General features: G+C 43.1%; 1 protein-coding gene and 1 long non-coding RNA gene across 2 annotated transcripts in view; one reads left to right on the forward strand and one right to left on the reverse strand.

The window, feature by feature from the left end:
* LOC309552287 overlaps positions 1-10,743 on the reverse strand; it is a 376,806-nt gene extending 366,063 nt beyond the window's left edge. Inside the window, exon 1 of the long non-coding RNA XR_014225133.1 lies at positions 10,639-10,743. This is a non-coding gene — a long non-coding RNA (uncharacterized lncRNA). The remainder of the gene's footprint in view (positions 1-10,638) is intronic.
* The window catches only part of IGF1R (insulin like growth factor 1 receptor), a 365,402-nt gene that overhangs the window by 197,034 nt on the left and 141,773 nt on the right, over positions 1-26,595 (forward strand). The gene's annotated exons all lie outside the window — the stretch shown is intronic.

Consider the following 26,595-nt stretch of genomic DNA (forward strand, 5'->3'; position numbering starts at 1 on the left):
AAGTCAATCTTCCTGGGCTGAAGTGGTTAAATGTCAAACATGTTTGTACAAACCTGGATCTATACTTGAACAAAAAAAGAAGAAAAAAAAAGTATACTGTAAATAAAAGTAAAGACGATAACCAATTGTATTTTTTTTTTCACATTTATTAAGTTATTGTATTTTTTTTTAATGTATACATGTATTTTTAATTTATACATGTAATTGTAATTTTGTTTATTTTATTTATGTTTTTTTTTTTTTTGTTTTGTTTTTACATTTATACAACGTATACATTTAAAAAAATCAATAACCTGTATAAATTAATAAAAAAAAAAATACAATACCTTGTATAAATAAAAAAAAAAAAATACTATTATCTGTAAAAACTAAAAACCAAAATAATACCCTGTATAAATTTAAAAAAAATACAAGAACTTGTATAAATAAAAAAAAATACAATACCTGTATACATTTAAAAAAAAAAATATTATAACCTATATAAGCTAAAAAAAATATTATAACCTATATGTTAAAAAAAATACAATAACCTGTATATATTAAAAAAAAATACAATAGCAAAAACAGTAACCTGTATACATTTTTTAAAAAATACTATAACCTGTATAAAGTAAAAAAAAAAAATACACTAACCTGTATAAATTTAAAAATTAAAAATACAATAACCTGTATACATTTAAAAAAAAAATAAAATACTCTTACCTGTATTAATTAAAATACAATAACCTGTATAAATATAAATACTATAACCTATATAAATTAAAAAAAAAAATACACTAACCTGTATGAATTAAAAATACAATAACCTGTATAAATGTTTTAAAAAAATACTATAACCTGTATAAAATAAACAAAATACTATAACCTGTATAAATTAAAAAAAATACTATAACCTGTATAAATTTAAAAATAAAAATTTAAAATACAATAACCTGTATACATTTTTTTTAAAAATACTATAACCTGTATAAATTTTTTAAAAAAATACTATAACCTGTATAAATTTAATAAAATACTATAACCTGTATAAATTTAAAAAAATACTATAACCTGTATAAATTTAAAAATAAAAATTTAAAATACTATAACCTGTATAAATTTTTTAAAAAAATACTATAACCTGTATAAATTAAAAAAAAATACTATAACCTGTATAAATTTAAAAATAAAAATACAATGACCTGTATACATTTTTTTTAAAAATACTATAACCTGTATAAATTAAAAAAAAAATACTATAACCTGTATAAATTAAGAAAAATACTATAACCTGTATAAATTAAAAAAATAAAAATACTATAACCTGTATAAATGTTAAAAAAAATACAATAACATTTGTAAATAAAAATACAATAATAAATAAAAAATACAAAAAGGGCAGACTCGATGGACCACATGATCTTTTTCTGCCTTCACTTTTCTATGTTTCTTTGTAACATTATCTATTGAAGGGAAAGGGGGGCAGCGCTGCAGCCACAGGCAATGCCCACAGTTATAGTTCATTGGGGTTGGCATTTTCAGGACTAAAACAGGTAGTGAGGAGGCGGTGACCTGTCAGACACCCTCTGACAAGCGATCCACTCCATTTTAAACTGGGGGTGGTAAAAACTGCCGCTTGACCGTCTTTTTTTTTTTTTTTTTTTTTTTTTTTTTTTTTTTTTTTTCTTTACCACCCCCGCCTGGGCTAGGACCCCTTACTCACCGGATCAACAGCTAAAAAAAAAAAAAAAAAAATTAAAAATCTATTCAGCCGCCACATCTAATGATGGGTAAGCTGCAAAAGGTTACGTTTTTGGTTTTGGGTTTATTATGGCTTTCATTGTTGTGAATGATTATTATTATTATTATTATTATTATCATTTTATAGGATTTATATAGCGCCGACAGTTTATGCAGCGCTTTACAATTTGAGGGTAGACAGTATAAATACAAAACACTTTAATACAGTAGGAATCAGAGGGCCCTGCTCGTTAGAGCTTACAATCTAATAGAAATAATAAGGATTTGTATCGGCGAGGACGGCGCTGCGTTGTTTCTGTACGGAACGGTCTGGGAAGGGTGTAGGATGAAGCTGCTTCTCTGTGTAATTCTCCTTGGCAGTGAAGGTGTTAACCACTCCTCCCTCCTCCCCCCCCCCCCTTTTCTACAATAAAGAGGTTGTTTACTCCTTTCTGCTCTGAATAACATATCAATCACTAAACCCCTCCTCCTCCTCCCCAATTGGCTGCGGTGATAACCCCGCCCCAGGTGGCCCCTCCATTGGCTGAGGGTTGTGTCTGTCGCTGTGGCATCCTATAAAGGTGCAGCGTGGAGCAGACACCATCCATTCCCTCCAGGCTGGGACAGCAGAGGACGCTCTGTGTGTGCTTTGCCCTGGCTAGGATGGTGAGCTGAGCGACTCCTCTGTGCCCTGGGCTCTGCGTCCAGTGCCCCCCCCCTCAAATCTCCTCCTGGGGGGGGGGTGCTGCCATTGCAGTGTATTGCTCGCAGCAGACAGGCAGCACGTTCATGGAGTAGAGGGGGGAGGGGGGATCCTCCATACACACACACAGGTTCATCCCAGTTCTCACCCTTCTGCGGAAACTACAGACATGTGCTGATCATCATCTACCCCGAATACATGGAGGGGGAGGGGGGGGGGGGCACACAGAATCTGGTGCAGCTGTGCATAGCAACCAATCCGCTTCTAGCTTCTTCTTACTCGGTAAATGAAATAAATAAGCAATTTTTCGTTTGCAAAAACTGTGAACGATCGCTGTCACAGCTGCGTGTGTCCTCATCCCAAATGCCGAGCCATCCAATCCAGTAGCCGGTGTCCTAGCTGGTCACATGTGCCCCTGACAACCCGAGGCCAAGATTGGCGTCTCCCTCGGCTATGAAGGACAGGAGGGTTCCATTCCACTTTATCTGATGCACAAAACCGTTGCATCCAAGGCGTGCCAGGAATTGTATAATTCAAAATAGTGAGGCGCTGCTGTGCGTCAAATCAAACCGCAAATACCCCCCTTCCTGACCAGGACGTTTTTTGCCATATGGCACTGCTGCTTGTAAAAGCGATCCAGCGGCTAGTGAGCCAGTAAGACGGCTTTTCATGAGAGCCGACTGTCAGCCCGAAAATAACAGCCGCAGCCGTCATCCCGGTATAACCGCTTCAAATCTAACGGCAAAACCACTACTTCACTGGTTGGCAACTGAAGTTATTGTTGGGGTGAACAAGGATATTCGCTCTAGGAAGATTTTCATATTGGATACCATGGCCTGAATTTTTATAATAACCAACCCCCCCCCCCCCCTTCATAAGACGCACGTACATACATACATACACACACGTGCCTACCCACACGTATACACACACATGTGTACATGCATATACATACATACACACGTACGTACCCAAATACATACATACATACATACATACATGTACATACACACATACATACATGTACATACACACACATACACACACGTATGTATTTACCCACATTCATACATGCGTACACACACCCACATATGTGCATACATACACACGTACGTACCCACATATGTGCGCACATACATACACACGCATACGCACACACATATACATACATACGCACACACACGCATACGCAAACACATATACATACATACATACATACATACATACACACACACACACACACACACACACCCACCCACCCACATAAACACAAACACGTACGTACGTACGCACCCACATACATACATACATACATACATACATACATACATACATACATACACACACGTGCGTACGTACCCACATTCATACACACGTACACACACCCACATATGTGCATACACACACATGTGCCTACACCCACACGTATACACACACATGTGTAAATGCATATACATACATACACATGTACGTACCCAAATACATACATACATGTACGTACCTACCCACACACACACATACGTATGTACCCACATTCATACATATGTGCATACACACGTTTACACACGTGTAAATGCATATACATACACACGTACGTACCCAAATACATACATACATACATACATACATATACGTACCTACCCACACACACACACACACACGTACGTATGTACCCACATTCATACATACGTACACACACCCACATTTGTGCATACATAGATACACACACACACGTACATACCCACATTCATACATACGTACACACACCCACATATGTACACACACATACATACATACATACATACATACGCACACGCACACACATATACATACACACACACGTACACACACCCACCCACATAAACACAAACACACACGTACGTACGCACCCACATACATACACACACACGTGCGTACGTACCCACATTCATACATACGTACACACACCCACATATGTGCATACATACATACACTCATACATATACATACATACATACATACATACATACATACATACATACATACACACACACACACGTACACACACACCCACATAAACACACACGTACTTACCCACATTCATTCATTCATACATACATACACACACCCACATATGTGCATACATACATACACACCCCCACCCCCCACACACACGTACACACACCCACATATGTGCATACACACACATGTGCCTACACCCACACGTATACACACACATGTGTAAATGCATATACATACATACACATGTACGTACCCAAATACATACATACATGTACGTACCTACCCACACACACACATACGTATGTACCCACATTCATACATATGTGCATACACACGTTTACACACGTGTAAATGCATATACATACACACGTACGTACCCAAATACATACATACATACATACATATACGTACCTACCCACACACACACACACACGTACGTATGTACCCACATTCATACATACGTACACACACCCACATTTGTGCATACATAGATACACACACACACGTACATACCCACATTCATACATACGTACACACACCCACATATGTACACACACATACATACATACATACATACATACGCACACGCACACACATATACATACACACACACGTACACACACCCACCCACATAAACACAAACACACACGTACGTACGCACCCACATACATACACACACACGTGCGTACGTACCCACATTCATACATACGTACACACACCCACATATGTGCATACATACATACACTCATACATATACATACATACATACATACATACATACACACACACACGTACACACACACCCACATAAACACACACGTACTTACCCACATTCATTCATTCATACATACATACACACACCCACATATGTGCATACATACATACACACCCCCACCCCCCACACACACACACACACACACACACACACACACACACACACACACACACACATATGTGCATACACACACCTGTTTGTACCTATGCACCGCTTCACTATTAGCAGTGACCTGAATTGGGATTGTATTCCAGCACTGGAGACGGATTATATTGCTGGTGAAAGAAGAGCGGCACATAAATTATTAGTGACAGAGGTGGATGGAAAATCCGGTGTGGGTTCAGGGTGGAGCTGACCCTGTACAGACAGATCCCCCTTCCGCACAGCCGTGTACTTTGTATGGAACTAATGCTATGTGTAGGGAGTCTAGGATAAAGTGGAAGGATGCTTCTCCTGAGATGTCGCTATGTGAACATTTACAATGCGTTTCTATTAATAAATCCACGTTGTATCAGCGAGGGGTTATTTACATTAATGATGCCCTCAGAAGACTGATGTGCAGTGGATTGCTTTTCAGAGGGTGTTTGACAGGTGCTTAGGAGGAGATGCAAAGATCACCTCTTCACTGCCTGTTTTTAACCGTAAAAGCCCGCACCTCCACGCTGCAACAATTTTCATTGCAAGCGGTTGTGGCGCCGCCTCGTGTGTATGAATAGGTTGGGTTCCCCTGTCGGCTGTCAGAATACATTGGCATCAGCGGGTGATCTGTCCATCTGTCCATCTGTGCAGTTTGGTGGGGATGGAGAAATCTGTTAATTTCAATGTATGGACAGCTTTATGGTGATTCATGATCCATGGATTCTTATGAGTCATTTCCTCATTAGTGTAATTATGAGGATTCCTCAACAATGACTAAAATATAACCGGATGTTCACAATGGGACTGTATGTAGGATTATTCTCCCTGTGGCCAGTGTTCTATCTGTCCCTAATATGGGGGGGGGGGGTGTATATAACAGAGATCATCATTAAAATCCGTATAGTGGACTTTATCCCCTGTCAAAGGGTTTTGGTTTGTGTTTGCTTTTTTTTTGGACGGATGTGTCCCCTAGAAGAGAAATACTTGGACTTCCTGTCCAATTGGCACAATGGGAAGGAGAAGGAAGTATCCCATTGGAAGATTTGTCCTCTATTCCTGTTCTTGCCGATGATGTTGGAGAGGAGATTCATGTACTCTACCTGGTTGTTGGGAAGGAGAGCCATTTACTCAACCGGTCTAGATTGTCAGAGAGGAGAGCCATATAAGATTGTTGGGAAGGAGAGCCATGTACTCAGCCTGTCTAGATTGTGGTGGAGGAGAGCCATGTATGCAACCTGTCTAGATTGTTGGAGAGGAGAGCCATGTATGCAACCTGTCTAGATTGTTGGAGAGGAGAGCCATGTACTTAACCTGTCTAGATATTCCAAAAGGAGAGCCAGGTACGCAATCTGTCTAGATTGTTGGAGAGGAGAGCCAGGTACTCAACCTGTCTAGATTGTCGGGAAGGAGAGCCATGTTCTCAACCTGTCTAGATTGTCGGGAAGGAGAGCCATGTTCTCAACCTGTCTAGATTGTCGGAAAGGAGAGCCATGTTCTCAACCTGTCTAGATTGTTGAGAGGAGATTCATGTACCTTACCTGTCTAGATATTCCAAAAGGAGAGCCTTGTACTCAACATGTCTGGATTGTTGGAGAGGAGAGCCATGTACTCAACCTGTCTAGATTTTCGTAGAGGAGAGCCATGTACTCAACCTGTCTAGATTGTCGTAGAGGAGAGCCATGTACTCCACCTGTCTAGATTGTCGGAGAGGAGAGCCAGGTACTCAACCTGTCTAGATTGTCGGAGAGGAGAGCCATGTTCTCAGCCTGTCTAGATTGTTGGAAAGGAGATTTGTGTACCTAACCTGTCTAGATATTCCAAAGGAGAGCCATGTATTCAACCTGTCTAGATATTCCGAAAGGAGAGCCATGTATTCAACCTGTCTAAATTGTCAGAGAGGAGAGCCATGTACGCAAGCTGTCTAGATTGTCAGAGAGGAGAGCCATGTACGCAACCTGTCTAGATTGTCAGAGAGGAGAGCCATGTACGCAAGCTGTCTAGATTGTCAGGGAGGAGAGCCATGTACGCAACCTTTTTAGATTGTTGTAGAGGAGAGTCATGTACTCATCCTGTCTAGATATTCCGAAAGGAGAGGTATGTATTCAACCTGTCTAGATATTCCGAAAGGAGAGCCATGTACTCAACCTGTCTAGATTGTCAGAGAGGAGAGCCATGTACTCAACCTGTCTAGATTGTCAGAGGAGAGCCATGTACGCAACCTGTCTAGATATTCCGAAAGGAGAGCCATGTACTCAACCTGTCTAGGTAGTCAGAGAGGAGAGCCATGTACTCAATCTGTCTATATTATCAGAGAGTCGAGCCATGTACTCAACCTGTCTAGATTGTTGGGAAGGAGAGCCATGTACTCAACCTGTCTAGGTAGTCAGAGAGTCGAGCCATGTACTCAACCTGTCTAGATGGCTTAGAAAATGTGACAGACTGGATTCCTGTTTATATACTTTTTGACAGGATCCTTAAAATACCTTTTCTTGGCCTACTATTTCTTTCTTGGGTTGTCAGCCAAGTGCTCTCGATAAAAAAGAAACGAAAAGTCTAATTTCTAATGCCGTGCGACATTTTGATTTATGGGTGGATGTTTTGTCGGATTTCCCCATGCTGTAAAGTGTAGTATTCGCAACTCGCATTCCTTTCCGTTCTCCGTTCCTTTATGACCCGGTTATTCAGGATGTCGATGTTTTTCTCGTCAAGCCTGAAGGCAAATAAAAAGTGCAGCTCTCCGTCACACATTCCATGGTCGTCTACAGACCGGGACATGGAAATTGCATGTAAACAATACAAATATACTGAACAAAATTGTAAACGCAACACTTTTGTTTTTGCCCCCATTTTTCATGAGCTGAACTCAAAGATCTAAGACTTTTTCTATGTACACAAAAGGCCAATTTCTTTCAAATATTGTTCACAAACCTGCCTTAGGGCTCTTTCACACGGGCGGTCCGATCAGATCCGCCTGTCAGTTTTTTAGGCGGATCTGATCGGATCCTCCATGCAGCTCTATGGGGCAGCGGACACCCGCTTCCATCCGTGTCCGATCCTGTCCGTGAAATCCGGACGGATGGAAACCTTATTTTCCCATCCATTTAGGGATCGGATCGGATGAGAGAGGACAGGCGGTCCGCTCTCATCCGATTCGCCATAGAGCAGTGGGGGCTGTGGCACATCCCTCTCCGCACTGCAAGTGGAGACGGAGCTGTCATCCGCCGGCTCATCGGGGATCGGCGGATCGATCCCCGATGAGCAGCACGGATCCGCCTACGGAGGCGGACCGTGTGAAAGAGCCCTAACTCTATGTTAGTGATCACTTCTCCTTTGCCGAGATAATCCATCCACCTCACAGGTGTGAAATATTAAGATGCAGATTAGACAGCATGATTATTGCACAGGTGTGCCTTAGACTGGCCACAATAAAAGGCCACTAGCTGAAATCGCAACGCACAGACATTGCATGTGATTTTCATAGCAGTGCGCTGCGAATCACATGCGATGTCTGACATCACATATGTGTGATCCGGCACTTAAAGCTGTTGGAAGCGCCATGTTTTACTCTGTCAGCTGGTATATGGAATTGACTTGTGTCTTGTCCCAATCAGTCAGCTGTGTTATATATAAATAAAATGTGTGAAATAATTACATATAAAAAAAAAAAAATAATACATTAAAAAAAAAAGATAGATATTTATATATCTATACATATTTATTTATATATATTTATCTAGATATATATATATATAAATAACTAATATAAAACTAATATAACTAATATAAAACTAATGTAGCCTCCCTCTATCAGTAAGTCAAATCGCAGCAGCAAAAAAAAAAAAAATAATAATTTGGAGATTTCATTGGTTGAGGCTGAGGGCAATGGAAGGTATTTTCTGCATTATTTGCACAGATTTATTTATATTTTTTTCTTTAAACCAGATTTTGGTGTCACTTTAACCACTTGCCGACCAGTCACGTTGACTGTACTGCGGCAAAGTGGTTCGTTATCGTCCAGCGACGTAGACCTACAGCGCTGGACTCCTCCCCCAGCGGGCGACGCGCACGCGCCGCCGGAGGCTCGCTCCCGCTGTATTCAGTCACAGCGGGAGTCGGGCCAGGGGAGGAGCGGCGGTGATCACTGCCGCTCTTCCCCGATCGTCGGGGATCGAGTGTGGAGATCCGCCCGCTTGTGTAAACAAAGTGGGCGGATCTCCTAAGTGACAGGCAGGGTCAGATTGCAGGGTTCAGCATAGCTGAACCTGCGATCTGTGCCTGTGTCACTCAGTCACCTCCCCCCACACACGTTAGTAAGCACCAGGCATACATTAACCCCTCCCTCTCCAATAAAATTAACCCCTTTCCTGACAGTGTCATTTTACAGTAACAGTGCATATGTATAGCACTGATTACTGTAGTAATGTCACTGGTACCCCCAAAAGTGTAAAAAATGTCAGTCAAGGGTCCAATCTGTCCGCCACAATGTCGCAGTCCCGCAAAAAAAATCGCAGATCGCCGCCATTACTCGTTAAAAAAAAAAAAAAATGACAGAAATCTTTCCCTTAGTTAGTAAACGCGATAACTTTTACGCAAACCAATCAAAATACGCTTATTGCGATTTTTTTTTTTTTTACCGAAAATATGTAGCAGAAACCAAATTGGCCTAAAATGATAAATTTTGATTTTTACATTTTTTTGGGGGGAATTTCATATAAAAAAATGTGAAAAATATTGTTATGTTTTCAAAATTGTCGCTATTTTTTTGATTATAGCGCAAAAAGTAAAAATCGCACAGGGGATCAAATACCACCAAAAGAAAGCTCTGTTTGTGGGAAAAAAAGGACGTCAATTTCGTTTGGGTACGGCGTTGCATGACCGCGCAATTGTCAGTTAAATTCGCACAGTGCCGAATCGCAAAAAGTGGCCCGGACGTAAGACAGCAAAATCCTCCGGTGGTAAAGTGGTTAAATATCTCCCAATATTGGGTCTCTTGTCCGTTGCAGTAGTAAAAAATATAATTTTATATACAAAACGGCTGGCCGTTCCTTCAGAGCGCATGCGCTGGTGATGTCCCCGGCTGCATGTACTGTAAATATCTCCTTCGCGGTACACTTTTAGGAGATATTTACACTACCTATAGATAAGCCATAATATGTAAAAATCATGCATGGGAGTTTAGTGGATGTGTATGGATTATTTTTACGGATAACGGTTAAAGACATGCTGGTAGGTTAATTGGATCCTGTATAAAAAAATAAAAAAAATTGGCCCTACTATGTATGTATGTATGTGAGTTAGGGACCTTAGATTGTAAGCTCCTTGAGGGCAGGGACTGATGTGAATGTACAATGTATATGTAAAGCACTGTGTAAATTGACGGCGCTATATAAGTACCTGAAATAAATAAAATAAAAATAAATAATGTCACTTTAAAGAAATGATTACATTTAGAGAAATAAACAAGCAAACCCGCCAAGCCCATGAAATCATTGTCATCGGATACATTCCCCTCGTTTCCCCCCCTAAAATATGAACGTGTTTGGAGAGACGCGCTGAAAAATCCGCTGCACGTCGGCGGTGCGGAAGGTGTCTGATGTCTGCAGAAAAACACAGCCGATCATGTGACCCCCCCCCCCCTCCAGACTTGGAGACGCACATCACGTGGGAGCACATTGTGCCCAGGAGCTGCTATTCCCAACCTCATCCATTGAGATCCATGTCTGAGCACAGCAACAATACTTCATTCATGTCCCCTCCGCTCCTCTCCCATCTCCTCCGACCCCCCTCTGTCTGTTGTTCTCGGGATGCTTAGCGTGTCGCCCTCCTCCCCAATTTTCCCCTTCTTCCCAAAACCGGCGGAGCTTTCCTTACCGAAACCGGCGGAGCTTTCCTCCAAACCAAGGACCTCACTTCTCACCTTGGGAAAGTCCTTGAGAGATTCCGTGTGAATCCGTGCTTTCTGGGTTCCAGTACATAGCCCCGGGTCCAGACGTGGAGCAATAGTGTTGGTTTGCCCCGAGGGAGAATTAACAAGAAATAAAGGGAAACTCTACTTTTGTGCTAAAAAAATTATATAGCAAATAAAACAAAACCTATATAGCGTGTATATTTCCTACGCATATTGTAATTCCTTGTCATTAAATGACCTTTCCTTTTCAGTCTGGAGCGCTGTCCTATTTTTTTTGTAAAATTGAATGCAATATGGCTACCAGGAGGCGTTCTGTATGCAGATGGTGCTGAGAAATTTCCCAAAAAATGTAATTTCCTACTTGCGATTGGCTGATTTTCCCAGAAGTCTGCACTAAGAAACAAATCGGACTTTAGGCATCCTCTGCAGCAAAAATTTATTTTTACTTTTATTAGAGCCGTGACTCATTACTAGCCGTGGATTATGTATGCTTAGCTTCATGTTTACTTGTTGGATATCCTTTACAATATGCACCCAGGCCTTTATTAAACTATATGCAATGGTCTCTCTTTCTGATATAAGGGAGCCTCATGCAAAGAGGGACTCTGAGGTGGACCCTAATTTGTAGGGGGACTCCTATGGGGGGCCCAATGTAAGGTGGGGGCGCCTATGGGGGGCCCAATGTAAGGTGGGAGCGCCTATGGGGGGCCCAATGTAAGGTGGGGGCGCCTATGGGGGGGCCCAATGTAAGGTGGGGGCGCCTATGGGGGGCCCAATGTAAGGTGGGGGCGCCTATGGGGGGCCCAATGTAAGGTGGGGGCGCCTATGGGGGGCCCAATGTAAGGTGGGGGTGCCTATGGGGGGCCCAATGTAAGGTGGGGGTGCCTGTGGGGGGCCCAATGTAAAGTGGGGGCGCCTGTGGGGGGCCCAATGTAAGGTGGGGACTCCTATGGGGGGGCCCAATGTAAGGTGGGGGGCCCAATGAAAGTGGTGACTGCCCAATGTAAGGCGGAGGGGCTATAGGGGGCCCAATGTAAGCAGTGACAGGCTTAGGGGATGTGGATTTTTTTTTTAGACCTGAAAATATTTGTAAAAATATGTGGTCCTTGTACTGAAAAGTTTGAAGACCCCTGACCTAGACGCAAGAGTAGGCTACCCTAAACAGGGACTTTGATGAGGGCCCTGATATAAGGAATGACTCTGATGTGTAACCTGATGTAAGGGGGAACTCCCATGGGTAGCCCAATGTAAAGGAGGAACACCTGTGGGGGCCCAGTGTAAAGGGGGGGGGGCACATCTGGGGACCTAATGTAAAGGGGGACACCTATGGGGGACCCAATGTAAGGGGGGCCAATGTAAAGGAGGACAGCTATGGGGGCCCAGTATAAAGGAGGGCAGCTGTGGGGGTAGGCTGATATAAGAGGGGACTCCTATTGGGAGCCCAATGTAAAGCGGGCCAAATGTAAGGGGTGACAGGCTTATGGAGATGGGGGATTTTATTTCGACCTACAAACATTGGTAAAAATACAATGTGGCCCTCATAATGAAAAGTTTGTAGACCCCTGACCTAGAGGCAACGGTGGGCAACCTACAGAAAAAGAAGTCATATCATGCCTCTGGAAGTCATGCTTGTAAAGGTCAGTCTTGCGGTGCCTCATGGGGCATGTAGTTCCACAACAGTTGGAGGGCCGAAGTTGCCACACCCTGACCTAGAGGCTTGACGATCCAAGCGGCATACAATCTTATGGCTTTCTATACTGAAAGACCCCCCTATGGTCTTCTAAAATGTAGCCGGTTACTATGGGTTGGTGCTCTTTGTAATTGGCTCACAAATTGGAAGCCAAGGCTCTGTAATGAAGAGATGGTTGGTTGGTTAGTTGAATTCAGTGTGTCTCTTATAGGGGGATTCATGGTATCTGCATATGAAATACATGAAAGAGGTCCTATAACAACTTGACCAAAGTTATAATTGAGCCCATAGAGAGTTGTCTATGTCAGTGGTCCTCAACCCTGGCCTACAGGGCCCACTCACAGGCCAGATTTTAGGTATTACCTTGGGGAGATGCAGACTAGAGTACTGCAATCACTGAGCAGCAAATTTTATCACCTGGGATGTATTTCAGTTATCTTGAAAATCTGGCCTGTTAGTGGGCCCTGTAGGCCAGGGTTGAGGACCGCTGGTCTATGTAATTGCTTCTGACGATCTCAGTTCAGATGTGTTCAGTAGGTAGGATTTGTGTCCTTTTGAGACCAGAATTTCAGGTCTCTAGAATGGAAGACGAATGTTTGCTCCTCTTTATTTTGCCCCAATTCGTCCCCCCCCCCCCCTCCTTCTAAGGCCAGAATGTTTTCTGCAGGATTGGCAGACCAGTCAGTGTAGATTGTCTGTGGCAGACGAGGACGCGGAGAGACGGTGCGCGCTGCCAGTCTGGAACAATTGCTTCAGGATGCTTTGCTGAGCCTCGGAGAAATCCGTCACTTCAACTTCCCATCAATTCCCCCCCCCCCCCCCATCGCGTCCCAGGATGAGCGCAGCCCAGGCTGGATATGCAGCATGCGCCCCAATTCTGCTCTGTGTACAAGTTCTAGATGAGTCATCGACTACGACCCCTGTTCTGCGGCTAAACTGTCTTTACATCCATTGATGGTCGGTGTATAGAGGGCACTGGGTTTATTTTCAGGCTCGCTGTATAATATTCAATATTTTTGTGGTTTATGGTTTTTCTATTTGTTGTATTTAGGTTTTATAGATCAGTAAGATGCATTTTATAAAACACCAATTTATTGGAAGCTTTTAAAGGGTTAGTTCACCTTCACCAAAAAAGGGGGTGCCTGTAGGTGAAAAACCAACTGTGCAGCTTTGACTAAAGTTGAATAATGCCCTTACCTGTGGGAATTTTTCCACCAGGCTTCAGGAGGGTACATAAAAGGCCTACACCTATAGCAAGTTGTGTCATGGTGGTCCTGCAACAGAAGAGATAATGGACCACACATGTGCATGGTTTGAGAACTCGCTCCTGTGATGGTGTGGGTGAGCAGTAACAGCTAGGAGTGTCTTGGCAACGTCCTAGCAACGACACAGAATGGGGTGATGCCATCTCTAAGAGTTTTTCTACTAGGCTTCAGGAGGGTGTGTCTATGACCTACACCTATACTAAGTTGTGTCATGGTGGTCCTGCAACAGAAGAGATAATGGACCACACGTGCAAATTTTTAGAACTCGCTCCTGTGATGGTGTAGGTGAGCAGTAACAGCTGAGAGTGTCTTGGCAACGTCCTAGCAACGATACAGGATGGGGTGATGCCATCTCTAAGAGTTTGTCTGCTAGGCTTCAGGAGGGTGCGTCAATGACCTACACCTATAGCAAGTTGTGTCATGGTGATCCTGCAATAGAAGAGATAATGGACCACACATGTGCATGGTTTGAGAACGCCTGTGATGGTGTGGGTGAGCAGTAACAGCTGGGAGCGTCTTAGCGACGTCCTAACGACGACACAGGATGCCATCTCTGGGGGGTTTTCTACTAGGCTTCAGGTGGTACATAAATGGCCTACACCTATAGCAAGGGCTTTATCCAACTTTAGTCAGAGGTGCCACATTTTTTATTTTTTATCTATAGCCTGGGTGCTCAACCTGTGGTCTGCCAGCTGTTGCGGAAGTACAAGTCCCATCATGCCCCTGCTTTTGAGAGTCATGCTTGTAACTGTCAGCCTTGCAGTGCCTCATGGGACTTGTAGTTTCACAGCAGCTGGAAGGCCACATGTTGAGCCCCCATGATCTACAGACACCTCTTAGCTGCATAGGTAGTTGTTTGGTAAAGGTGAGCTAACACTTTAAGGGGACAACCTTGGACCAAAGAAGTGTTCTTTTCATTCTTTTTTTTTTTTTGGTCTTTTCCTTCTGCCTGAAGTGACCCCGCGGCTGTAATATCAAGCTTTGGAAACATCTTGAGTCATTGTTATAAATGCAGACACACCCGGCTGTATTATTTTGGATTGGCGTAGCTGCAGTTTGTCTTTGTTATTCTGCCAGTTTTAGCCTTTTAGGAATTATTTACCAGCTTCTCGCTGCATTCCTTCATCTGATTGGAACCAGTGTGTGGGGTAAAGTGCTGTTCATGGGAGTGAACTTAGCCACTCACTGGCTGCTTGCCTATTGGTTCAGGTCCATGCGAGCGCTCTCCCATGCAGTGGGGCTACCTTCCTGCAGCCAATAGCTGGGAACCCATCCTGCCTTTCAAAACAACCTGTGAAAAGAGATCCTCTGCAGATCACTCTACAAAAGGGTGAAGCCAGTGTAAATAAGGCCTTAGGGCATCTCCACTCTGGATGAAAGTGCAGTGGAGACCCCTTTGGTCAGCAGCATTGTCAGTCAGGGAGGGGGGTTAGCAATAGACTGACTAGCAGATTAAGATGGACATAACTAACAAATTAAAGCCGAACTCTAGATAACACTTTATAGGCAGTTACAGCAACAGTTATTTTTTTCTTTTGGGATAAAGGTTTTTACACAAAGCTGATCATTGTAAGCACCCCTGTCTGTGACAACGGGTTTGTTACAACCCTCTAACTTCCACCTTTGCTGGACAGCTTGGTCTGATAAAGGAAGTTGAAAAATAGACTGCCATGGCCTCTTCCCCGTCCTCTTTCTCCTCCCTATCCGCTTCCCCTTCCTTTTCCCCCCTTCCTTTTCCCCCCTTCCTTTTCCCCCCTTCCTTTTCCCCCCTTCCTTTTCCCCCCTTCCTTTTCCCCCCTTCCTTTTCCCCCCTTCCTTTTCCCCCCCCCCTTCCTTTTTCCCCCCCCCTTCCTTTTTCCCCCCCTTCCTTTTTCCCCCCCTTCCTTTTTCCCCCCCTTCCTTTTTCCCCCCCTTCCTTTTTCCCCCCCTTCCTTTTTCCCCCCCTTCCTTTTTCCCCCCCTTCCTTTTTCCCCCTTCCTCTCTTGCTTCCCTTTCCCTGTCCTCTTCCCCTTCCTCTCTTGCTTCCCTGTCCCCTTCCTCGTCCCTGTCCCCCTTCCTCGTCCCTGTCCCCCTTCCTCGTCCCTGTCCCCCTTCCTCGTCCCTGTCCTCCTTCCTCGTCCCTGTCCCCCTTCCTCGTCCCTGTCCCCCTTCCTCGTCCCTGTCCCCCTTCCTCGTCCCTGTCCCCCTTCCTCGTCCCTGTCCCCCTTCCTCGTCCCTGTCCCCCTTCCTCGTCCCTGTCCCCCTTCCTCGTCCCTGTCCCCCTTCCTCGTCCCTGTCCCCCTTCCTCGTCCCTGTCCCCCTTCCTCGTCCCCGTCCCCCTTCCTCGTCCCCGTCCCCCTTCCCTGTTGCCCGTCCCCCCTTCCCTGTTGCCCGTCCCCCCTTCCCTGTTGCCCGTCCCCCCTTCCCTGTTGCCCGTCCCCCCTTCCCTGTTGCCCGTCCCCCCTTCCCTGTTGCCCGTCCCCCCTTCCCTGTTGCCCGTCCCCCTTCCCTGTTGCCTGTTCCCTGTCCCCTTCCCTGTTCCCTGTCCCCTTCCCTGTTCCCTGTCCCCTTTTCCTTCTCCCTCCTCTTCCCCTTTAAATCACATGCCAAATCGCAGCCTATTACTGGCAACTGCACTGTCCCTGTCAGTGCGACGCCGACTTTGCGCACAGATGTCTTTTTAATCCTCACAGAACTCGCACTGAAGTGTGGGTTTGAAATGGTGCGAGTTTAGCAAAGCCCCTGTTTACACGGGATGCAGCTTGTCAGGTCCAAAACGCATGGCAAGTCGCACCCTGTTGGCGGTAATGAAACTGTTAAAATCAGTGCCGACTTTGCAGAGCTGCACCGATTTGAAAAAAAAGTTTCTGTGAAGTTCCTGTGGGATTTGCTGTGAAACGACGAGGAAAATCGGTCACCCGATTTTCTTATAGTGTGTACTAGGGATCGACCGATTATTGGCAAAGCCGATATATCGAGCGCCAATATGCACTTTCCCCGATTTATTGGAATCGGCCCCTGAGGTTACCAATATTGCCGATATTTCGGAAAGTGCTTGTACCGCAGTGATGCCTGTAGCTAGAGGCATCACCCCGGTACCGGCGTCCATAGCCGAAACTTGTAATGACACCCAATGCTGCTAAGAATCCGCTCGACTGTCATTACAAGGTGCGGAAGGTGACGTTCTTCCCCCCCCCCCCCTCCCGCCGCCTTCCGCAGCTCGCCCGGGTCTCCCGTCCCACCGAGAGACACGGGCAACCAGACTGCACGGCTGCTGAAGACCTGATCAAAGCTGCATTCGGCTCTGATCGGGTCTCCATGTAAAAACCCGGAAGTGATGTCATGACATCGCTTCCAGGTACTCGGCGCCAAATTAAAAAAAAATGACAGCATTCAAAACAGCCAAACTTGGCGTTTTGAATGCTTTTAAGTGCAGAGGAGGGGTTTGGGGTCTTTTAGACCCCCCCAGATCCCTCCACAACTGTACCTGTAAAAAAATAAATAAATACATTTGTTTTTAAATGTCCAAAAATATCGGCAGATACCAATATGCGATGACCAAAATATCGGTATCAGGGGAGGATTACTAATTACGAATGATCGACCGATATATATTTTTTTTTTTTTTTTTTTTTTTTTTATTGCTATGTGATAACTAAGCCAAAAGGATACGAAGTTGCCATTAGCCAGCACCTTTTTCTTTTCTTTTTTTTTTTTATTTATTTATTTATTTTTTAGAGGGGGGATTGTTTTTAGTGTTTTTTTTTATTTAATTTTTTTAAGAGGGGGGGATTGTCTTTAGTGGTTTGTTTTTATTTATTTATTTTAAGAGGGGGGGATTTTTTTTTTTTTTAATTATTATTTTATTTGTGGTAAAAGATATTAAAAGTATAAATCCGTTTTGGCTCCTTTATGCCATATTTTTATTCCATAAACAAATGTCCTTTTTTACTATGACTTGTGCCTGGGCACGGCAGCTTGCAATCTAAATATTACCTTTTATAGCTTGGGAATACTTTTGTGTGTTGTAAAGGCAGCCCCCCCCCCCTCTTTCTCCTTTGACGGTGCGTTTTTAAGCCACTCCTGAATCACAAGGGTTTTGAAAACATGTTTTTCTGGGTTTGCAATGATTCCCCTTGTAAAGGAGTTGACATCCTGGGAACACAGAATCATTTCAGTCCTCCCGGAGAGACTGTGAGACACGTGAAATCCTGCGGCGTGCGCTACTGGAACCTCTCAAAAGCAAACGCTTCCAAACCCCGGTGCCTGCTATGAGCTTTGCCCAATGTGTCAGGAGTATTGATCCCCGCGCCCGACACCAGCTAGGCATGTAATTGCCCAAAAAAAAAACACCCAACGCAAGTTTTTTTTCGGAATCGCTGCCAAAACCGCAGGGCAAAGGGGGCCTCTCACCCCTCCGACTTTTTGGCCTTTTTTTTTTTTTTTTCTGCAACCAGACAGCTTGAGGTTTGTTCCTGCGGGGGACACAGACCTGCCTTGTTAGGAAATCCATCCCCGCCGTGTAGGGAGCATACAATGCCTCAAATAGCTCTGTGTATAGTAAGCAGGAGTGGAAATAGGCCATAAGCACCAGCCGAGGATGAGTTATAAATATAGAAGATTCTGCGCCCTCAATTCCACACATGTTAGTCATGGGAGCGCAGTGGCAGTTTTCCACTTATAAGGTATATACAAGCAGCACGCCATCGCCTCCGCTTTTATCAAGTGCAAACAGGTTTTTTATTTTTTTTATTTTATTTTTTTTAATTTTATTTATTTATTTTGGTGTGGGAAATTTTTTTTTTTTTTTTTTCTCTCTGCTTGGCACACATGGCACCCTGCAGGTCAGAACGCTTAGAGCTGGAAAACACCATGTGTAGTCCATTGCACTTTTTTTTTTTTTTTTTTTTTTTTTTTTTAGTCCAGTGCACTTTTTTCTTTTCTCTTTTTTTCTTTTTCTTTTTTTTTTTTTTTTTTTTTTTTTTAATCAAAAACACTTGAGCAGCAGGTTGCATGGATTTCAGTGGCAAAGGCAAAGTTCACACCATTGCAGTGGGTTACAGTACAGTAAACAAAAGTAGATCATGCTGCGTTTTGTTTTTTTTTCTGCAAGGAACTGCACTGGAACGCAGCAAAACGTATCAAAAACTCATCAGAACACCTTACAGCAGAAAAGAAAAAATACATTTTAGAAAAAAAAGGAATAAAACACACCAGAATGCCTCAAAATCGCACCAGAATGCATAAAAAATGCACCAGAATACATCAAAAACATACTGGAACTCATTAGAGCAAAAAAAAAGAATAACTAGAAAGAAGGGAAAAAATGAACCAGAAAACATTACAGCAAAAAAGAAAAAAAAAACTAAAAAGAAGGGAAAAAAATTAACCAGAAAACATTACAGCAAAAAAGAAAAAAAAACTAGAAAGAAGGAAAAAAATGAGCCAGAAAACATTACAGCCAAAAAAAAAAGAAAAAAAAACTAGAAAGAAGGGAAAAAAATGAACCAGAAAACATTACAGCAAAAAAGAAAAAAATAACTAGAAAGAAGGGAAAAAAAATGAACCAGAAAACATTACAAAAAAAAAAAAAAAAGGATTTTAGATTGAGGGAAAAATAAACTGCGCCAAATTGCATCAAACAAACAATGGAACTTATTACAGCGAAAAAAAAAAAAAGAAACTGTGGGTAAAAAGAGAAAAAACACACAGGAATGCATTCCAGCAAAAAAAAAAAAAATTTAGAAAAAAATAAAAGGGAAAAAACGCACTGTAAAGCAACAATAACGCACCAGAACACATTACAGAAAAAAAAAATATAAACCCAAAAAGATAAAAAAAAAAAAAGCGAAGAAACATACTGGAACTCATTACAGCAAAAACAAAAAAAACTAGAAAGAAGGGAAAAAATTAATCAGAAAACATTACAGCAAAAAAAATTTAGAAAGAGGAAAAAAAATTAAATTCACCAAATTGCATCAAAACACAATGGAACTCATTACGGCAAAAACAAAAAAAAAAAAACTTTGGGTGAAAAGGGAAAAGGCAAACAGGAACTCATTACAAAAAAAAAGAAAAAAAATGTTTAGAAAAAAAAAAAGGAAAAAACCGCACTGTAAAGCATCAATAACGCATCAGACCACATTACAGCAAAAAAAAAAAACCAAAAGTATAAAAAAAAAGGGAAAAAACACACCGGAACACATTGCAGAAAAAAAAACTTTAGAAAAAGAGGATATAAGCACACCAGAACGCTTTAAAAGCGCAGCTGACAGCGAAAAAAAAAAAAAAAAAAAAAAGAAACTTTAAAAAAAGGGTAAAAATGGACTAGAATGCATCAAAAACACACTGGAAAGCTACTGCAAGAAAAACAAAAAAAAACTTTAGAAAAAAAAAAAAGGAACAAACGCACTGAATGCATCAAAATTAGAGTGGAATGCATTACAGTAAAAATAAAAAAATGGAAAAAAAGGATAATAAAAACCACACAAACACATTAACAGCAAGAAAAAAATAAAACCTTAAGGGGGAAAAAAGACACCAGAACGCATTACAGCAAAAAACAAACAAAAGAAGCTTTAGAAAAAAAAGCACCAGAACACATTACATGAAAATAATTTAAAAAATCTTTAGGCGAAGAAAAGGAATTAAATCACTGGAATGCATGCAAAACACACCAGGACGCATTACAGCAAAAAGAAAAAAATAAAAAGAAAGAAACTTGGGGAAAAACTGCACCAGAACACATCAAAAACACACTGGAACACATTACAGCAAAATAAAAAAAATAAAAGTTTTTGAAAAAAAAAGTGAAATAAGCACACCAGAGGGCATCAAAAACACAGCAGACTTCAGGTAAAAAAACGCACTAGAATGCATCAAAAACACACTGGAAAGCATTTTCGCAAGATAAAAAAAAACTTCAGAAAAAGGTGAAAAACACACGGAATGCATCAAAAATGCACTGGAATGCATCACAGCAAAAAAATAAAAAGGTAAACTTTGCGTTTTTGCTTACGGTTTCACTCCACAGAAACTGTTTTTTTTTTTTTTTTCCTTTCAATCTTTCTTACGCTTTTTTGCTTTTTTTTTTTTTTTTTTATGTAATGCATTCCAGTTTAGGCCAGTACAGAAAAAAAAATGCACGTTCTAATTTTTTTTTTTTTTTACTGCACTGGAACACGCTGCACTGGTGTGAACTATGTAATTGAAACCCATATATATATATATGTGTGTGTGTGTGTGTGTGTGTCTCTCTTATATATATATATATATATATATAGAGAGAGAGAGACACACACACATATATATATATATATATATATATATATATATATATATATAATGTGTGTGTGTGTCTCTATCTCTATATATATATATATATATATATATGTGTGTGTGTCTCTCTCTCTCTCTCTCTCTCTCTCTCTCTCTCTATATATATATAATTTTTTTTTTTCATATTCTTGTGTCAATCTAGAACATGAAGTGTAATTTCTTTCTGCTGCTTCGTTCCTCTATCTGCATGAGTCACTTTTGACAGGTTTTCCTGACACCAAGAAAAAAAAGGTGACAGGAGGGACCTCCAGCCCACAGCCTGGGATTGACTGTTTCAGCTCTGTTCCTGTCTTGGGGGGGGGGGGGGGGGGTGTCCCTCCCCTCCCCTCCCCTCCCCTCCCCTCCCCTCCCCTCCCCTCCCCTCCCCTCCCCTCCCCTCCCCTCCCCTCCCCTCCCCTCTTACTGAGCTCTGCAGAGTGTAATTTCATCTCCCCGCCCCCTGCCTTCTGAAAGCTCAGACAGGCCATATAAATCATGAGCTTTGGCTGCAGAGAGGAGAAGACTGCAGATAAGCAGGTACAACTTATGTAGGAGGATTTGTTTCATTTCTGTGTCTCACCAGTCCCTTCTCGGGGTATGTGTAAGGGCTGACGACCGCTTTAAGGATCAGCCGAGGTTGTGTTTGTGTTTTTGTATATTTTGTTTAATTTTTTTTGTTTAGACCCGGTTCACACTCATGCGAGTGCCGGGTTCGCATGTAATGTCGGAGCGCACTGCTCCGACATTACATGCGATCAGCTGTGCGGTGCGAGTTTAGCCATACAGTTTGTATGGCTAAATTCGCATCGCACCCGGTGCAAACACGCACAGGAGGCATTTTTGCAGCCGCATCAGGATCGGATCGCACAGCGGTTCACACTTGTGCGATCCCATCCTGTGCGAACTGCACGATCGCACTGCGATATGCGATCAAACTGGGGGTGTCGTTAAGATTACATTGACACCCCCAGCGTATCGCATATGGCAGTGTGAACTGCCGGGGGTGCGTGTGCGATGCGGGAAAAGGCTGCGAATTCGCAGCCTTCCCGCATCGCAATAGTGTGACCCGAGCCTAAATCCTGTTTTATTTAAAGTTTTACAATTGTATTTTTATTATTATTTTTTTTAATTTGGAAGACCCAAAGATGTAAATATTTAATATTTCTTGAGTCTTGATGGATAAATCCCCCCACTGTGATGTAATGGTTAGTGTGTTGGCACTGAATTTGCAGCATCTTGTTGTGTTGTTCTGTGGCAAACAATTGTTGGATTTTTTTTGTTATCCTGCGTTGTACGAGGTTCTTTCATTGCTTACAAACAGTATATGGAAGTGCAAATATTAGCAGAGCACAGTGCCCGTCCATTGATACATGGGCGCAGGGCACGTGCAGGAACAGAGCGGCTCTGTTATCAAGACACAACACACTATGAGATGCCAGGGAGAGGCGCGCCCTTCCTGCGTGGGGGCTTGTTTTGTGTTCTGTCCATTGAAATCGGACGCTTGGGGCTGGAAAGAATGAATGGCAATTTGTGTCTCTTGGAAATGACAGCTGCACAGGAGTCACTGCAAGTTTTCCTCTGATGGCCTCTGGTGGCCCCGTCTTTGCTGCCAAATTGTTTCCTGCATTCCTAGAGTGATCTGCATAGCGAATATACCTTTTTTATGTTTTTTTTTTTGGAATAGAGGAAGTAAATAGCAGACGTCAATCATTCAGAGCCCACTATCATTGATGGATAAGTTAAGCCGTCTACAGACTTCCAACAGGAGGTTGCATGTCCATTCATAACCCAGCCAAGGAACAATCCTTTACATCATTGGTCTCCAAACTGCAGCCGAGGGGTCAGATGTGGTCCCTTGCTTGCCTTTATCTGTCCTTCGGGCACTTTTCCATCCACTGACACCAATGATGGGGTACCATTCCCCCTACTGACACCAATGATGGGGCACCATTCTCCCTACTGACACCATTATTGGGGCACTATTCCACCAACTGACACCACTGATGGGGCACCATTCCCCCTATTGACGCCATTATTGGGGTACCATTCCACCAACTGACACCAATGATGGGGCACCATTCCCCCTATTTACTCCATTAATGGGGCACCATCCCACCAGCCAACACCAATGATGGGGCACCATTCCTCCTCCTGACGCCATTAATGGGGCACTATTCCACCAACCGACACCAATGATGGGAAACTATTCCCCCCTAGTGAAATAATTAATGGGGTACCATTACCCCTACGGACGTCAATAACGGGGCACCATTCTACCAGCTGACACCAATGATGGTGCACAATTCCCCCTACTGACACCAATAATGGGGCACCATTCCACCAACTGACGCCGTTAATGGGGCACCATTCCGCCAACCGATGCCATTTATGAGGCACCATTCCACCAACTAACGCCATTAATGAAGCACCATTCCACCAACTGATGCCATTAATGGGGCACCATTCCACCAACTGATGCCATTAATGGGGCACCATTCCACCAACTTATGCCATTAATGGGGCACCATTCCACCAACTTATGCCATTAATGGGGCACCATTCCACCAACTTATGCCATTAATGGGACACCATTCCACCAACTGACGCCATTAATGGGACACCATTCCACCAACTGACGCCATTAATGGGACACCATTCCACCAACTGACGCCATTAATGGGACACCATTCCACCAACTGACGCCATTAATCGGACACCATTCCACCAACTGATGCCATTAATCGGACACCATTCCACCAACTGATGCCATTAATGGGACACCATTCCACCAACTGACGCCATTAATGGGACACCATTCCACCAACTGACGCCATTAATGGGACACCATTCCACCAACTGACGCCATTAATGGGACACCATTTCACCAACTGACGCCATTAATGGGACACCATTCCACCGACTGAAACAAATGATGGGGCACCATTCCACCAACTGCCGCCATTAATGGGACACCATTCCACCGACTGAAACCAATGAAGGGGCACCATTCCCCTTTCCCCCTTACGCTATTAATAGGGCCCTTTTCCACCAACTGACACCAATGATGCTGGCTTGTCAGTCCATTATGAACCCCCAACCTGGCCAATCAACATTCCTTCATAAAGGACTTGGTCAAAGACACCCCATTATTTCCTGGCCAGAGACTCAAACGCATGAAAGAATGACCACGTTTTTTGAGAAGTAACAGATTTGCAAGGGAGGGGCACCCGATTTGTTCTGCATTTTTGTTGAAAAATCCCTTCCACACATTTGGAAATTGCACTCTTTGAATAAATGTGGATTTAGAAGTCTTTCTCTGTGTATACAAGCGGTAACCCTGACCCTCTGGTAAAGCAGCGGAAATGGCCTGCTGCACAGCCGTGCTTATGGCAATCCTTTGCCTTTCACTGGTCTGCTGCCTGTTGAGTAGGAAGGATTATGTAAAATTTTACAAGAGGAGCATTTTTCTCTTTAAAGGGATTCCTCCGACTCCTGGCAGCTACAGGTTTGCCCGTCAGGCTCTCTGCCATGGTTTTTGGAGAATAGCAAACAGACATGCCAGGAGCCTTCCCTCACTGGCTGATTATCTCTGTTTGGGCTGTTTGTACACCTGGCAGGGCCTTCCGTAAATGATTCCAGGCTGCAGAAACTCTGCATTTTCATGTACTTGTGTCTGCAGAGCCTTGCCATGTGTTGATATATTAGCTACAAGTACAAGCTAGATAAGCTATGTCCACTTGCTGCAATAAATATCACGTCTGTGTGCCTTGCAACCATCCCAACATGTACTGAAATAAAGGATTTACAATCCTGGACCACTTCAGACCAGCGTTGTAAAGAGTCCAGCAGATTTAACTTTTCCAATTTTTAACTCTTTAAAGCTGAGTTCCACCCTGGGACATTTTTTTTTTATAAAAATACCCCCGGGACAGTCAGGGCTAGTGCATTCCACAATGGATAGCCTCTGATCTGTCCCGGGTCGCACTTACCTGCAAGAAGAAATACTTACCTTGAAAATGTATTGTCCAGCGCTGCCATCGCAGGTGTGGGCAGCTTGAAGCCAGCGCGATCCTCTTCTGTGTCCTCTTCCATCTTCTTCGGTCCCACGATGCACTGCACTGGCCCCGCCGTCACTTCTAGTGCCGCAGCGTCATCCCTGCACAGCTTCTGGGCATGCCGAGAAGCTGTTTAGCAAGGTATGACGGCGCCCGCACTGGAACTGACGTCGGGGCCGGTGCAGGCGCATTGATTCCTGGGAGCGATGACGTTCAGCTCCCAGGAATCATTGCAAAGCCAGGAGGTGACGAATCGCCGTGGCCGCCGAGGGGAGGAAGAGGAAGTAAGGTAAGTATATTTTCTTCTAAACCAGGTAAGTAAAAAAAAAATAAAAAAATTGCGATTATCCATTTGTTTTTCAGGTGACCCGGAGCGAGAAGATGGAGGTAAGTTTTTAATTTTAGGGTGGAACTCCGCTTTAAGACCGGAAGGATTTGCCCCCTTCCTGACCAGGCCCAATTTTGCGATTCGGCACTGCGTTACCTCAATGGACAATTGCGCGATCGTGCGACGCTGTATCCAAACAAAATTGATGTCCTTATTTTCCCACAAGCAGAGCTTTCTTTTGGTGCTATTTGATCACCTGTGCGCTTTTTATTTTTTGCGCTATAAACAAAAAAAGAGCGACAATTTTGAAGAAAAAAATTTTTTTTCACATTCTGCTATGACATTTCCAAAAAAATCAAAATTTTTTTAACATTGTAGGCCAATTTGTTTTCTGCTACATATTTTTGATAAAAAAAATCGCAATAAGCGTATTTTGATTGGTTTGCGCAAAAGTTATTGCGTTTACTAACTACAGGAAAGATTTATGTCATTTTTATTTATTTATTTAGTTTTACTAGTAATGGCGGCGATCTGTGATTTTTTTTTTTTTTGCGGGATTGCGGCGGACAGATCGGAGCCCTAACTGCTAGGTAGGCTGTACGGGGCCCTGTGATTTCCAACAGCAGCCCTGGTCCTGTGTACATGAGCCTAAAGCTGAAGTCCAGTTATGATTTTTGTTTTATTGTACACTTTGGTTAGTAGGCGTATCTCATACCC

The sequence above is a fragment of the Pelophylax lessonae genome, assembly GCF_965119305.1.
Source record: "Pelophylax lessonae genome assembly, chromosome: 4".
NCBI lineage: Eukaryota > Metazoa > Chordata > Amphibia > Anura > Ranidae > Pelophylax > Pelophylax lessonae.